This window comes from Benincasa hispida, chromosome 1 (genome assembly GCF_009727055.1).
Source record: "Benincasa hispida cultivar B227 chromosome 1, ASM972705v1, whole genome shotgun sequence".
NCBI classification, from domain to species: Eukaryota; Viridiplantae; Streptophyta; class Magnoliopsida; order Cucurbitales; family Cucurbitaceae; genus Benincasa; species Benincasa hispida.
Genome location: NC_052349.1, coordinates 63,669,844 through 63,686,441, shown reverse-complemented (window position 1 = coordinate 63,686,441; position 16,598 = coordinate 63,669,844).

Below are 16,598 nucleotides of genomic sequence, written 5' to 3'. Positions count from 1 at the left end.
AATTTATATTATATATTATGTAATATAAACTATAGGTTATATTATATGAGATATAATATATAGTTTTATTTAATTATATTACTTGAATATAATTAAATTGTAAAATAACTCCCTTAAAAGATATTTTACGTGATGAAGTAAGTTATTTGATAACTCCTCTCACCTCATATACGAAAACACTGCAGAGTTTTGTTGTGGTTGGTTTTTCAAATTGTGCAACATAGAAAAATTTTTCCTCTGCATTCATCTTCTTCCTCAATTAGATCTCTATCAAGAATTATCCGATTCCCTCACCAAAATCCTTGATGAGTCCACAACTCTATAATTGATTAATCAGTTTGAGAATAGAAATGAAGACAGTATCGGTGATGTCCATCTTTGGAGACGTTGCTGAGTTCGTAGAAGGTTTTAAGAAGAAGTTTTTTGTTCGTGATCATTAGAAAGGAATTTGGGAAGAAAGAGTTCTTCAACAGTAAGTTTACATATCTTCTCTTTCTTCTCTATTTAGTTTAAAAAGCATGTTGTTTATCTTTCTTATTTTGATTTGTCTATTTTAATTAGTTTCAAAACCAAATTTATTGACAAAAGACGATCATTCGCTTCCGTATCGGGAATTCGATTCCTTCATGATGGTTGTGGCCGTGTTGAAGATGATGACCTGTTTTTTGAATTCTGTTAATGAAGGCAGAGACGTTGGAAAAGAGAGCTACCATCTAGAGATATAGAAGGGTGAGGTCTAAATCCCCACAGGTGGATCTCATCTTGTTCCATAGAACTGTTGTATAATCACAATGAATGAATAAATTGTTCAATGTTTCATTGATTTTCCCGCATAGGGAACACTAGTTCAAATTGTGATGATAAGTCGACAATCATTTTTGCAATATATCCATGGTGTTTATAGTACAACTGTGGAGGATCGTACATATGAAGAACTTACACTTCTTAGGAACAAAAGACTTTCAAAGATTGTCAAAAACTTTGCTGTCTATATTGATAATGTCCCTAGGATAGTGTTGATAGAGAGCAGCTTTGATGGAGACGATCTGAAAGTTGCCGTTCCTATTTAGATTCCACCTTGGAAAATCGAATCCTCTATTAGGGTTAGGGATAATGACGTTAGTATTGACAGAGTTCTATCTATTTAATTCTCTCTGGAGAAGAGGTCTACAAAATTTGATATCCCAATTGTTGGTATTTATGTTCTACGCCTCTTTGACAGTGAGGTTGAGTCTAGTTGTTAAAGCAAATAGCCTTTGATTACTCTCAGCAAGCCGACAATGTGTGTCCACCTATCAAACCAGAACGATATTTTTTATACCATTGTTGACTTTCCAAGAATAATGAGTTTTGAACCAAACGATGCCCTTCTTAATGACTCTCTAAGGAGCTTTTGATGTACTATTGTTGATGTAGTAAAGGAAGTCATTTAGTTTCTCTTTGCCATATTTAACATGAATAATCTTCCTCCATAGACATGTATCTTCCCCCAAGTATCTCTAGAGCCATTTGCACACTAAGGCAAAATTGGTATCATAAATTTTTTTAATACCTAGAGCTCCTTTATTTTTAGGAGTAGTTAACAATGGACCATCAGATTAGGTGAGAATGTGGTTTGAGTCAGTCCCTTTCCACAAGAAACCCCTCATGTACTTCTCAATTTGTTTGTAGATAAAGGTTGGCGCTTTGAAGGTAGAGAGTAGGTACGTGGGGAGACTACTGAGAGAAGAGTTGATCAAGGTAATGCATTGTTGATTATAACATTCATGTAATGAAAAAAATAGTGCGTGCTGGTTAACATCTATTTTAATTAGGGTTTCATGGAAAAATTATTGCATTTTGATTAAAAATCTTCTTCTTTGATATTATGTACCACATCCTTCTGAATGTCAGGGTATTGGAATACTTTGGATCTATTATCTGGCGTTTCGAACTACTTAAGTTGAATTTGTATTTGGCATTATCTAATTATTTATGGTTTTTTCCAATTATGACGATAGGAATTAGAGAAATACACATTATAAACTCTTCAACCCTAGAGACATCATCTATTCTATAATTTGTAACATTCTTCTTAATAAAATTGATCTCCCTCTATTTTGTAGATGTAGCTAACACAATATTACCGGACGACGTAAATATGTGTATCGATTCTCTATTTTTTTTTTTTTTTTTTTTTATGTTTTATGTATTACTTAATTGTCGCTTTGTAACACAGGGTGTAGGTTTATACTATTACAAAAATAATCCTCTATTAGCTTCCTTTATAAACCCAAAATCTTTCACATCAAACTTTTACAAATCAAGCAACAAAATCTTTGTTGCTTCACATCATTATTTTCTCTCTATCTAGTTCTTCAAATGAGTTAAAATATTTATTATTAATAATTAATAAAATTTCAATAATTTCATTTCATTACCTTTTTTTTTGGTTTATTTTCATATCGAATAATGCATTCTTATTTGTATATGTTAGGAGGTCACTATATAAACTCAAAATATCATGAAATAAGCATTGATACGATTCATGCTTGAACAGATACATATACATATATAAAAAATTTAAACTTTAATTGAAGTATTAACTTAATTCAAAGTGTAACTTTGATTTAAAGTACACAAGTGAGAAACTTTAGGCTTGCTTAGTGATCATAATATGACATAACACCTAAAAACAAACCAATACAACAAAGAAATAAAAAATTTGGGGGGGGAAGCATTAGCATAGACACACGTTTTGGGCAACATATTTTACACCAAAATAAAACTTGAATTTACTAGCTGTCTTATTTAACTTGACGGCCCCCCTCCACTTCCTCCATAGTTACCATTTCTTGGGACATCAGTTTGGGACAGATGTTGGACTCTTGAAATCTTCTCCTTTTCCCTATGATTTTTAGGACCTGCAGTCATATATACAAGTATGAGGTCAATTTCAAACAACCTTAAGAGACAACAATTTTATTTCTCCTTGTACAAAACTTTGAAACATGTTTCAAAATTTTCGTGTATAGAATTTAGATGAAATTAATGTTACGTGCATGAAAAACATCGAAATCGAAAAGAAAAATCCTTGAAAATCGACATTGATTATTATTGGGATTCTTAAAAGATCGATGAGGAGTAGCATCAGCAATATGTCTTCCAAATGCCACATATTGGGAAGAAGTAAGAATCAGCATAACAACAAATAAAACTTTAAAAAACATTGAGTTCTTGTTCGAAGCCATTGATGATATCTTCTCCAATATATTTGTAATTAGAAAAGAAATTTAAAGATCATATTTATAGTCTTAAACTAAAGGATACATTTAAGATAGAAAATATGAGTATAGTGTGGAAAATTCTATTATATATAATATTGAATTGAGAGCTCATCATCTCATTGAATATGAATTTTTACACTTGGTCTTCTAGAATTTTTTGTTTCATTTTGCTTTTGTGTTCAATATTCAACCTTTTGATCTTTGATCAAATGTTGAAAAATGGGGTTTGAATTGAACAAGTTCAATTTACAAAAATAGAGCTACATTAATTAATTGTCCATATACAGCAGCCAAAAATGGTGATCAGAGTTGATGGAAATCCTTGAAAATATACTTTTAATAAAATTATTAACCCCACAGATTAGTAGGGGACACGATTTCAAATTTTATATTGATTTAATACTGGTGTATCCTATGAATATATTCTATAATATAATATACACGAGGGAGCATAGCTAACGAATTTTTCTGTATTTTGTACTGAAAAAATATTGTCCATTTTTATTCTAAATAAATTGATGTTATAACCAATTGATGAGTGGGGAAGTAAAGAAAATAAGCCAACAAATTAAGGTAGTTTTGTGATTGGTTAGTATTGGAGATTTGGTTTGTTGGCTTTATAACTTTTTCTAAGGTGGTGGTCTGCAGATGGCTAAAATAAGGTCTTAACATCTAGTTGTAACATAAGAATATTTCTTCGAGAATATTTTCCTTATCTAGAAATATTCGGATGTGATATTTAATCTGATTTGTTCCTTTTTCAAGGGTGGCCTTTTATTCCAAATAAGGACTTATTTCCTTGATTGGATTCAATTATTTAAAGTGAGTTTTGCAGATCTTTTAGGGTTGTCACATTCGTTTAATTGAGCAAGACGTTTTCCATACATTAGCCAAACTATTCTACATCATGTTCTTGCTCGTTTGCTCACTATTTCGTTGTGCATGTTTTTCATTCGTTGAGTGCAACACTTCGATGAGTTTTACAGTCTTAGGGGGAGTCTAAGCCATTGTTGCTAAAGAAGAGATTCTCAAACTTAGGGGATCCTAAGACTCAGCTTCAGAGAAGAAGTTCTCTATCTTAGGAGGACCAAATAAAACCTCTTCTCGTGGTGAGTCTGATCACATGCATGATTATATTGTCGTGCCAAAAAACCCTAAAGGGAGTTGAACTTTTGTAGAAGTTCACGTAGATGCTAGGGTTTTCGAAGCTAGTTTAGTTGATGATGTAATTCTTGAATCTGGCTCTGTTTTTGCTAATATGACTGTTCAGACTCCTGCTCTTGAGTTGTGTTCTAATGTTATTATTCCAAATTCTAATGAATCTGAAAAGTTGTCTGTTCCTATTTCGACTGTAATGTTGATTCATGATAATGTTGAAGTTCATGATGATTTAGAAGGAAATGAAGGGTAAATATGTCTAAAACTTTTTAGTTTGTGGTTGAGAATATTGTTTTTTCCTTCTATGTACTCGATGTTATTGATTTGCAAAACGTTCTTATGGTTCTGACTGTTATTAGCATTGGGCCTAGTGACGAGGCTTAAAATATTTAAAAAAATATGTCAAGACTCTGTATAAGTCTTCCATTTTACCTAACCAAAATCTTGATAATGTTGATTTGTAGACCTTTGTGGCTTTTGAGAATGTGAAAAATGTTGGTGTATTTAAAGTTGACACTGATTCCAGTGGCTCGAGATTAGAGACTTCTCCCCGATCCACTCATTCTAATGGTGAAAACGATATCCCTATTGTTGATCTTTGATCTAAGAAAGTTGTTGATGGTTATGGTATTTCTGGAGATGATAATGATGATGTTGATACTTCTTCTGAGTCCTCTGATCATGATTCTAAGCAATCTGCTTCTGAGGAAGCCTCTGACTAGGGTTTCAAGAGTAGATTGGGAGAATTTATCCAGTAAAGACAGGGCATTACCAGAATTTGTCCTCTGACTGGTTGTTCTTTCTTGAGTTAAGAGAATTTGTTCAAAATAAGCAAAGCATTACCAAAGACTTCATTTTCCAGTAAACAAAAAGGCAGGACGAACAGTTCCACTTCATGATTCACTTCTTTCAAAATGTCATGGCTCGCCTAGTGGTTGGACCGACCATCCCCCTCATCTCTAAACTCCTTTGCAATTCCCTGACGTCAATGCACCATCGCAAGAGTTGCAGGAGGAAATTAAATTTGGGGGTGTTTTCATTTCAATTTTCTTGTTCTTATTATTACTGGTCATCGCAAAATTTGTAAATTGATCTAAGAATTCCATTTCTAGTGCCAATTTTTCCTTGTTTTCTCTTTTAGTTTGTATCTAGCATATACTTCATAATCACTTAATAATCTTTTATGTTCTGTTGCATTCCATTAAGGACCTCAATGATAATACGGTGTTGACAGCGCACTGATTAGTTTGACTAGTGTTAGTATTAAGCTTTAGGATTTTTCCTTGATAAACATTTCTTGAATTTAGTATGCGTGCAAGCTTTATCTCAAACTTCTCTTGTGATATCTTTCTGAAGCCATTGCATAATTTGATTTTTAGCAATGAGGACCTTGCTGCTCTCTAAATTGGAGGGGGGAGGGTTTGAGTTAAATGAAAAAAATTAAGTCTCTAAAACTCTTAAAATCCTTTTTTATGTATTTACAAAAAATTATAAAAATCGCACTTTGTTTGGTGCACAAAGTCTTCTTACGCAATCGCGAGGAGCTCTTAACGCCAATAAAGGGATCGCATAGTTGAACAAGTTGGTGGATTCATGCATTGGGAAATGGCATAACGTCTGGACAATTGAAGTCAAATCAAAGACCAAGTGGTAACCAATAAGATAGCTTCACGGCAGAGCCATTGAACTTCTGATGGGAAACAGACGGTGCATCGGGGTATGGAATTTAATGCACCTTATGAGCATAATCATTAGTGAGAGAAGACAAGCTACCCCCCCGGACGCCTATAAATACACCACGAAATTACCATGCAAAATATAGCCAAGATATTGGAAGAAAACTCTAATAGAATCTTTACTCCTCTTTCGAACCATCGTGAAATCTTAAGTGAAAGCTAAGGATTTCCCTCTGGAAGCAGAAGAGGAACTTCATTTTCAACACACTCATTGTGAAGCAGTCGTTGATAGAGGCTGAGGGAGCAAGGAATTAAACACCATGACTTGATTCTCTATCTCTATCTCTTATCTTTCCTAGTTGTATTTATATTGTGTAAATGTTGAAAGACATCTTTTCCCAATATTAATGCATCTTCAGTTTATATTTTATCCATCCCTCCCACTTTCAGCATGAGCAACTAATTTTTCTATGGGTTGGAAGCAGTACAACTAACATAAACTAAGTAAAACTTAACCATGAGTTAAACTATTTTTATGCATGCTTATCGAATTACTTGAATAAGTCGAAAGATTATTATTAGTAGATTAAATCTAGATTTGAAAGGACTAAAGATTTAAATTTCATAGAACAAGAAGAGAGCTTCTTTAGGAATAAATAAATATCTTTTGCAACAAATCTCATCGCATGCATCCTAGAGATAGGATATTGTGGCTATGTACGCTGAAAAGTCTAAGTTATAATTTTGTGTGGTCTGCTTGAATGCATTATTTATGCATTTACTTAAGAGTGTTAGTGCACTCTCAACCCTACTCTCATTCATTCGAATTTCATACTTATTGCACGTACTGTTTTACAAAAAGTTGTGATTTCCATCACATTCATCATTAGAGTCACCTTTAGAATTAGAATAGCATTAAAACTCATCACCTATTAACAAGTCGTGTCAAGATCGAAACAATAGTTGTCAACGCATACATACAGCGGAATCCCTGAGTTCGACCCAGGATTCACCAAGACTCTAGTTATGCTTTTTCTTGGATTTAACTAGAGAAAACAATGCATTATAGACCATCACTTGGCATTCATCTCATCGTTTATTAAAAATGCATCAGTAAACATGTATCAGATATGTTCGTAAGTTTGGAGTATTTTGTAACTCTTTTTTCACAAATGACCATGGTTCAGTGAAGGGTATTTCATCTCTATCAATTGTCCATTAGGTTCAGAATCTATCTCCGTCAGAACTTTTTAGGTAGAACAACCAATGAACTTAAACTTAATGATAACTAGATCTTGTGGTGATCTTAAGACTCATACTCAATTTACTTAAGATTCATTATTACTTATTTGGAGTTCTGTCTAAGATTTTGGAAGGATTCTATAAGTTTGTGTTCATATATGGAGATAGAGAGGGAGATTGGATGCTAGTTGGAGATGTCCCTTGGGGGTTTGTTACTTACTAGTCTATCTAATTTCTATGTTTAGAATTATAGAACATGAAATATAGATTATTGAATTTTTTGTAGAAAAAGGGTGAATTGTCATAGAATTTGATTTTGTCTAATTATTATATAGATACTTTCTTTGCATACCTTTTCTTTAAGAAATGAAAAGGTTGAACTAGTTTGATGAAATTTGTGTTGACCTATTTTAATTCCTTTTTTGATTCATGATATCCAATTTACTCTATTATGTCATACGAATGAGGAAGATAGGTTACAAAATATTTGAGATTGAAAAGAAATTTTGAGATGCAATTTAGTCTATAGGGTTCTTATTTAATTATGATTTAGTGATTTAACCCTTATGAGCTTTGGTAATTTGTTGATTCCTCATTCTTCACTAATCTGTTGGTTCTCAGACTTTGTGGCGTTTTAATCATTGTTTTCAATCCAAATTCCTTAAGCCAAGAAATTGAATTAAATTAATGTTGTGGTTCGGTCACTTGTTTCTATATTACTCTTCGTTGAGGATGATATTATATTTCCTTCTTTCTTTTACTTATTTGTTCAAATTTGTGTTTTATCTACTTTGTAGGTGGGAGAATAGTCCCTAGGTTCAAAGAATTAACATCAGAGAAACTCTGGAAGGCATCATAGAACACTCATCGTTTATCTTCAGTTTATTTTTATTCATTTTAACCATTTTGTAATTCGTTTATTTCGAGTTCTATTCTTGAATGCAACTTAGCATGTATACGTACTTGTTCAACGTAGAATGTATATGCATACTTTATAGTTAATACGTAGGGATTTCCTGTCTAAACCATATGAAGTTGATTTTGATGAAAAATATATTTTATCTTGGTTTTATAGTTAAATTATTATCCAATTCCTCTTTTGTGACTTATTGTGGATTTATGAAAGCCATAAACTTTATTTTGTGCATGTATAGATAAAAGAGAAATATTATTGATTTTTATGTGCATAAGTAGAATATATATATATATATATATATTAATAACAAAAGGATGACAAAAATTTAATATCGGACAATTACTGACAAAAAGTAGGTGAAAACCGACATTGAAGATGATGTTCAATGTCAACCGTTGAAAACTGACATTGAAGATAACTGCCATTGGAATCTTGGTCATCTATAATGTCGATTTTAAACAGAAATCAAAGACAACCGACATTGAAGACCTTTTATAACACGATCTTCAATTTCGGTTTTCAACCGACATTGTACCTTATACTGTTAGTTTTAAACAGACATTAAAGCCCAGTTTTGTAGGAGTGCTACGTCGACAGGCAGAAAGAGAGAAAGAGCAATTTTATTATCAGAGAGAATATCATATTTTAGATTATAGAGGATCCTTCACCGTTAATGAATCTATATATATATATATATATAGATTCATTAACGGTGAAGGATCCTCTATAATCTAAATATATATATAGTACACTCTAGAACCTAGTACCAAATCGTAAAAATTATGTATACTATATATATATATATTATTTATTTATTTATACATACATACATACATACATATAATGACCCTTGTGCTTGGTCATTTGAATTGTCAAAAAATATATTTAGGTAAAAAGCAGATAACAAACCAAGATGTTTAGAAATGAAATAAGTGTTTATAAGATTAATTTTCAAAAACTAAAAATTAAATGGTTATCAAATAAGACCTAAACGATTACTAAATAGAACCTTAACAATTTCATTATAAACTCTAACAAATGGTTACCAAATTGGTCCTCTAAATAAAGTTATTTTTCAGTTATAATAATCTTAGCTTGTGTCATAGGTCAGAAGCGCGGTATTGCATATTTTTAATTGGACCCAATTTTTGTTCACCAAGTGACTATGACAAGTCGAACACACCCTAGACTAGGTTGTGTTAGGCACTCATGGCTATAAGGAAGGAAGGTGAAGATGCACTTGTGGAAATAACACTTTATTACTCAAGGTTATAAAAACTACAATTACAAAAGGACTGTTGACGTTGATGCCCTAAACTCTTGTTGGGTCCTATAATTTGTAAACATTGTATTGAACAAACACTGGTGATATAATAATATATAATATTTTCTTCACTGTTGTCTATGAAACATGACATGTTTTAATTGATTTACCAGAAACTAATAAACTAAGATCCCTGGTTGTCATTGTAACTTAAGCATGTATGTTAAGACATACAGGTGGATCATGCCTTAAACAATAACCAAAATGGTACGTAGTATATAGATATATGAGGGAAACCTTATCCTGGTGACACTATGGATGCGGTACGCTTTGTAGAGAGTTCTAAGTGTTGTTACTTGCTACAGATGGTCTGATCCTGATCATTCATTCGGAGACATGCAAGCGGGGGCGTTCTATATAAAGAAGTTTATATAAGACCGAACCAGGACGTGTTATAGTCTCGTTATATAACGACATTCATGACAGAGATTTAACTTCACTAGGATGACCATAGGTAACATGACCTTAATCCTGAGTGAGTTAGGAACTCCTACCTTTGAGGGCGATCCTTTGATTTGCATGGGTGCGAGTAGCCAGATTGTCGACTCAAACCTACCACTTTAGGAATTCCTTTTATTCGGGAGCTGAGAACTCAGCTACACAAGATAGAACTCACTTCTTCCTCGAAGCAGGGGTAAGTAGATAGATTGCTCCCTTAAGGGTTAATTCTGGAGCTTGAACGATGTGGCATCAAACACCTTCTCATGGCCCGAGAGGTGTCCACACATAGTAGGACTATGTTGTATTGTTCATTAGAGGAATCAGTGATACTTAAGGAGTTAGATGTAACTATAGGGGCAAAACGGTAAATTGGTCTAATTGTACTTACGAGCATCTGTGAAGGGTTATCATACTGTTGACTGGTTATATTAGATAGACATAGAAATATATATGTGGTGAGAAGAGTGTAGTTGTCGGTTTTTAGTGAAGTGTCTGCCAGTGAACGGATAGTAGATCTCGTGGCTAAAGAGTTTAGTCAGCTATTTACGTACTGTTGGAGCTTCGAGCCACAGATCCATAAAGTCCCCTTGGTAGCTCAATAGCTTCAAGTTGAGAATCGGGATTTGGGTGAATTTGAAGTATTGAAATTGACAAGAGAGAGTTTGATTATATATGATATGATTAAACTGGTGCAGTTATGTATGATATAATTGACATGATATATGAGATACATTAATTGGAGGAAAAGGATATAAATATGATTTATATCTAGTGGAGGAGAAAAGAAATATGGTTTATATGTTGCATATGATATGATATTAAAACTATAGGTTATAAATATAATATGATAAGTTAGTTATGATACTTATTTATAATTAAACAATTATAAGATAATTGGGGGTGGTTTTCTCCATAACCATGCATAAAAGTAGGAGGTTGCATTTAGTTTTCATAACTGAAGGATAAAATGAAAATATGTTTCATTTTTGCAAAGAATTGGATAATCGCTTCAAAAAGTTGTACACTACCCATCGTATAGCTAACGAGGGCCTACACGAAAACTCAAGTTTTCCTAAACGATCATGTACACTTGCAGTCGACCTAAACGATTCTATAGCTTTTATTAAACGATCGCGTGTGAGAGCGAGATTCACTAAATGATCATCTAAACGATCAACCTGATTACCTAAATGATCATGCACCTTTTTCTAAACGATCGAGCACCCGTCTATACGATAGACACAAGACCTCTCCCACTTGCTTGGTCGTTGAATACGATCGTGCTTTCCTCCTTCCCTCTACCAAATCTAACAGAGCCCATACCTCCTAGATTCTCACTTCGAGAATACCAAGGTCACTGAGTGGTGGTGTCCTAGTTGCTGCTTGTTCATGTAGAAGACCGTTCGGTGGTGAGTGACATCGAGATTTGGTAGACGATTGGCCTAGCGTTGCAGCGACAACGAGATGTGTTGTTCGTGGCGAGAGCAAGATAAAGAGAAGAATAGTTCTTCAAGTGGTATGTCTCTCGTTCCTTTGTATTTGTTGTTAAAAGCATGTCGTAATTTGATAGTAAATCCATAACTTGTATGTTTGTTTGTGAATGCTTTTATTTCTGTCACAATGAATTTGGAATGATCTTGCTTCTGCTCATATGTACTTTTTGATAAGTGTTCCTTCAATTGGTATCAAAGCTAGGTTCTGATAGTCCAAATCCATTGTTGTATAGAATAGCATTTACACTCTCAGTGGTAAAGCATGTTTGCATTCTGTTTAAGTGTTAAATAGTTTTGTGGATGTGGATTAATGGAGTTTTTTGGGATGATGCCTCTGGTTATTTAATTCTTTTACATTCAACGCTAATTATAAGGACCCCTGTGTTTTTGGGCATATTAACTTGCTATCGAGTCTGTAATTTAAAGAGTTTGAGTCACTATGAGTCGCTCGTGATGAGGCTTCAAGGCAAGGAGCTGCACTGTACTTCAAGGATGAAGATGACCAAGCGTTGGTCAGATCGTGTAAATGATGGGGTAAGCAATCGTTGAGTATGAGATACTCAGCAGCAAGGTGAATGTGTGCGCACTAAACGATCGTGTAGCTCAGAAGCTTCATCGCTTAGTCCTTGACTACACGATCACAGAGTAAATGTTACTTAAGTGTTTGTTCTATGATCATCTAGACGATCGTGCTTCACAGCAACGTTGTCGTCTAAACGATCGTATAGACTTGCGTATTTGAATTTGGTGCGCTAAAAGATCGAGGGCCTCATGCTTCATTGCATTATAAATGGTACTCGATCGTAGCTAAATGATCGTGGATACTCGGCCAGTTTACTAAACGATCAGGGAGGCTTCGCCCGAGCAGTTCAAGACCCGTTTCGCCTGTGAACCGGTTTGCTCAATGGATTTTTGTAATAGATAGAATTTTATTTCTGATTTCGAGGATTAATCATCCCGATCCATTAGTCTTTGGTGAATGTACATAGGATGTATTTTTAATTATATGTCATATGGTATACCATATAGTTGAAATCCCACATTAAGTTATGCATTGGTCATGCATCATCTCTATATTGTAAAAGTTATGATAAGAGTTTGAATGATTTAAATTACATAAGAGCATGCTCATACATCATATAATATAAGAGTTATATTTATGAATGCATTAAGCATAGACATGCATCATCTTTATATTATAAGTGTTATAGTATAAGGTGTTGGGATTAGTGTCCTAATTCTCCCAGGGTCTCGTTGTTTTGTAAAGATACACATTGTTCAAAGAATAAAATAAATGTTATTTAATTCTGGCATTTACTCATATCCAATAAACAAAGCTCCTTGGTTATCTTATGTGAACTTAATCATGTATATGTGATACACAAGTGGGTCATGCCTTAAATGATAACCTAAATCGATCTGTAGTATAAGGATTAAGGTGGGATACCTGATCCTTGTGACACTACGGATACGGCTCGCTTTGTAAAGGTTTGCAAGTGTTGTAAACTACTATAGATGGTTGATCCTGAAAATTCATGTGGAGACGTGGAACGGGGGTGTCCTATACAAAGAGTTTGTATAAGACCTGAACCACGAGATAACTAGACTCTGTATATAACGCCATTGATACTAGAGACTTTCATCTCACCTAAATGACCATTGGTGACACGACCTCAATCCTTAGTGTTTTGGGAACTTCTACCTTTGAGGGTCGTCCTTTGATTAGCATGGGTGAAAGTGACAAGATTGTCAACTCAACATGCCTACCTTTTTGGGGACTTGTTTGATCTTAGAGCTGGGAATTCAATCCACAAGATGAAATTCACTCCTTTCCCAAAGTAAGGATAAGTAGAGAGATTGCTCCCTTAAGGGCTGATTCCGGGGCTTGAACATAGTGGCCACAGCTTCTCTTTGGGTCATAGTAGGACTATGACTTATATTCATTATAGGGAACAGTGGTACTTAAGGAGACAGATTTAACTACAAGAGCATAACTGTAATTGGCCCAGCTGTACTTACGAGCGATCTGTGAAAGGTTGTCGCACTGCTTTTTTGTTAAGATGAACACATAATATATCTGTAGTAAGGAGAGTTCAGCTGTCGGTCTTTAGTGGAGTGTCTGGCAGTTGACGGATGGTGGATCCCGTGACTAAAGAGTTTAGTCAGTTATTCACATACCGTTGGAGCTTCGAAGCTACAGGTCCATGAGGTCCCCTTGGTAGCTTGGATTCTGTTGAGGATCAGTTATTGGTGTTGATTTGAAATATTCAAATTGACAAGAGGTATTTTGATTATATATGATATAATGGGTATGATGTATAAGATACATCTAGTGGAAGATTGATGTAAATAGATTTACATTAAGTACCATGGAATAGAAAAAGAACTATGGTTTATATGTTTCATGAGATGAAATTTTAAAACTATAGGTTATAAATATAGTATGATAAGTTGGTTATCATTTATATTTATAATAATATTAATTATTGGATGATTAATACTTTTTCTTTAAATAACCAAAGTAGTGGGTGGTTATTGGATCATGGTAACCGTGAGTTTAAAAGGAAAGTGGTTTCCTACTTTGACATGAGGTTTTGCAAAAGATTGAAAAGGTTTTTTGAGTTTTCTCTCAGCATATAGAAACTCACCGAAGTCGTCAAGTAAATACGGATTTACTAAATAATGGCTGGGCGAGCTAAACGATCGTGCAGTATTTACTAAACGATCGCATAGCTTTACTAGACGATCGCTGGCCCAAGGTAAAATATCGTGTAGTGTCTGTACGCGACAGATCGAACTAAACGATCGCATAGCTTTTTCTAGAAGATCGCATAGTTTTATCTAAACAATTGGGCATCGACCTATACGATAAGTCTCTGCAATCTCCCACTCATCGTCTGCCTCAATCCAAGTCCGAACAGAGCCCACCCTCTGGATTTTCACACTGAGAATACCAAGGTCGCCTTGTTCATGATATCAGACTCAACTTGACACCATCGAGGTTTTCTGGAGGCCATTCGTGTCACTGAGGAAGAGCGCGATATCCGTTCGTGTTGCGGAGGAGTTTGTGATCGAGAAGATCGTTGAGGACGAGCGCAAAGTGTTCGTGCGGTGTTACGGTCGTGTAGATCAAGTGTTCGTGGTCATTATTGTTCAAGCGGTCGCGCAATGGAGCATGGAGACATTTCTGCCTATTTGTGTAGAGTTTCTTCTCTTATTCATTTGAGACTTTCATGCTGTAATTTCTATATGATTTGCATAACCATTTATATTTGAAGTGACTGTAAATATATGTTCATTCATGATTATAATTTGGAATAGTCTTGTTCCGCTACTCATGGAAATCTCGGATCCGATTTCCTTCATAAGGGTGTATGGAAGCATGTTTGTTGGTTCATTACAAGTATATAAGTGTTATATATAGTAATGAATGGACATTGCATGAAGCATGACACATAGTTAAATTTATAAGAGTTATAAATACCTAGTTCTGCATGGCAATGTGTATGGGTTTTGGTTGTTTCTTTTATAAGTCTTATAAGGGAAATTAGAACTAAAATCAATTAGAAAGACATCATGCGAACTTAGGCTTGAATCATGGTTTTAAAAGTGTTTTAAAACTTGGTGGAAATGGACTTAAGATCACGGTTCTAATAAGATTAGTAACCTATGGTTTAATCTTTTAATCAGTTTATTAGGATTAAATTGACTAATAAAAGATTAAATATGTAGCAAAACTATCTATAAAGGACATTTTGTCTAAGGCGGGTTATGTCTAGGCTAGGGTATTTAAGATGAGGGAAACAAAACACCCCTACTTGAAAAGGTAAATTAGATAGATTTGATGCATGCATGCAATTTTGAGGATAGTCCGTTAAAGAGTTTAATGGGACTACTTGAACTCGTCTAATTTCAAAGACAAGAGCTATTTTTTAGCAAATAAAACTAACTACAAGAGTTGTTTTTTAGCAAATAAAACTAACTTAGATAAAATCAGTAGTCGAATGGTCTAACTTAATGAACCCCTAGGTGGAACATTCAGGGGGAGGTACTCGGGGTATATGATACTTCATTTAAACCTCTTCGCGTTTCTTCCTTTATGTTTGAGATCTATCCTCGACCTCATGGCACCCTGGGAGTGTCCCTTTACAGGATGGTGTTTGGGTAGGTCAATTGTAGGATTGTATCGGCAATAACGGAAGCATAAGAATCATCTAAGCATTCAAATTCACTAATTTTGTCAAAATATTAAGCATGCTCTTGCAAAAAAACAAGTGAGTTTCAAGACATACATCTTGTAGAACTTCTTCAAAGCTCCTTCTCCAACTGTTATCTTCTTCAAATCTTGTTGTAGACCACCTCAAGATCTTCCCCACTATTCTCTTGGTGCTCTAGATTGAGTTGTGGGTCTCAAAACAAGCTTGAATCAAGGGATGAAGGAGAAATGCTCAATGCAGTAATCTTGTTGAAGAACTCTTTATTCAACCTGAATTTTCTCTAAAATTCTCTATAGATTGCATGCCCGATTTCCACTCCAATCTATTCATTATATTGTAGATTAACATGTAAAGGAGAGGCTTGCATGAGTTGCAACTCATGCTTGGAGAAGACAAGGCAAAGAAGATGCATTTTAAGTGAGCAACTTGAAAGATGGATAATGGAAAAACCAAATTTTTCATTTGTGTGTTACTTTTTCAATTTTATTTCAAAAATCAAAATTTGATTTTATTAAATCTATTTTGATTTTAAAAATGAAAAAATTAATTAATTTCATAAATTAGTTATTAAATATAACTTGATTAATTTAATATCAAATATTAAATTAATTTTAACACATATCCATCTTTATATATTTAAACCATATTTAAATATATAAATTCTCCTATTCCGTTTAATTCTCAAATTAAACATGTAATTATATCTCATATAATTACTAATTCCCTTAATTCTAATTTGAACGATTCAAATTAACTTATCACGTTATTCTAGAGCTAGTCCGTTACGAGCTAGTAGGAGGACCTCGCGGACCTACAGATCATGGCCTCCAACAATCCAAGATTAATTGGTTAAACTCATTAGACC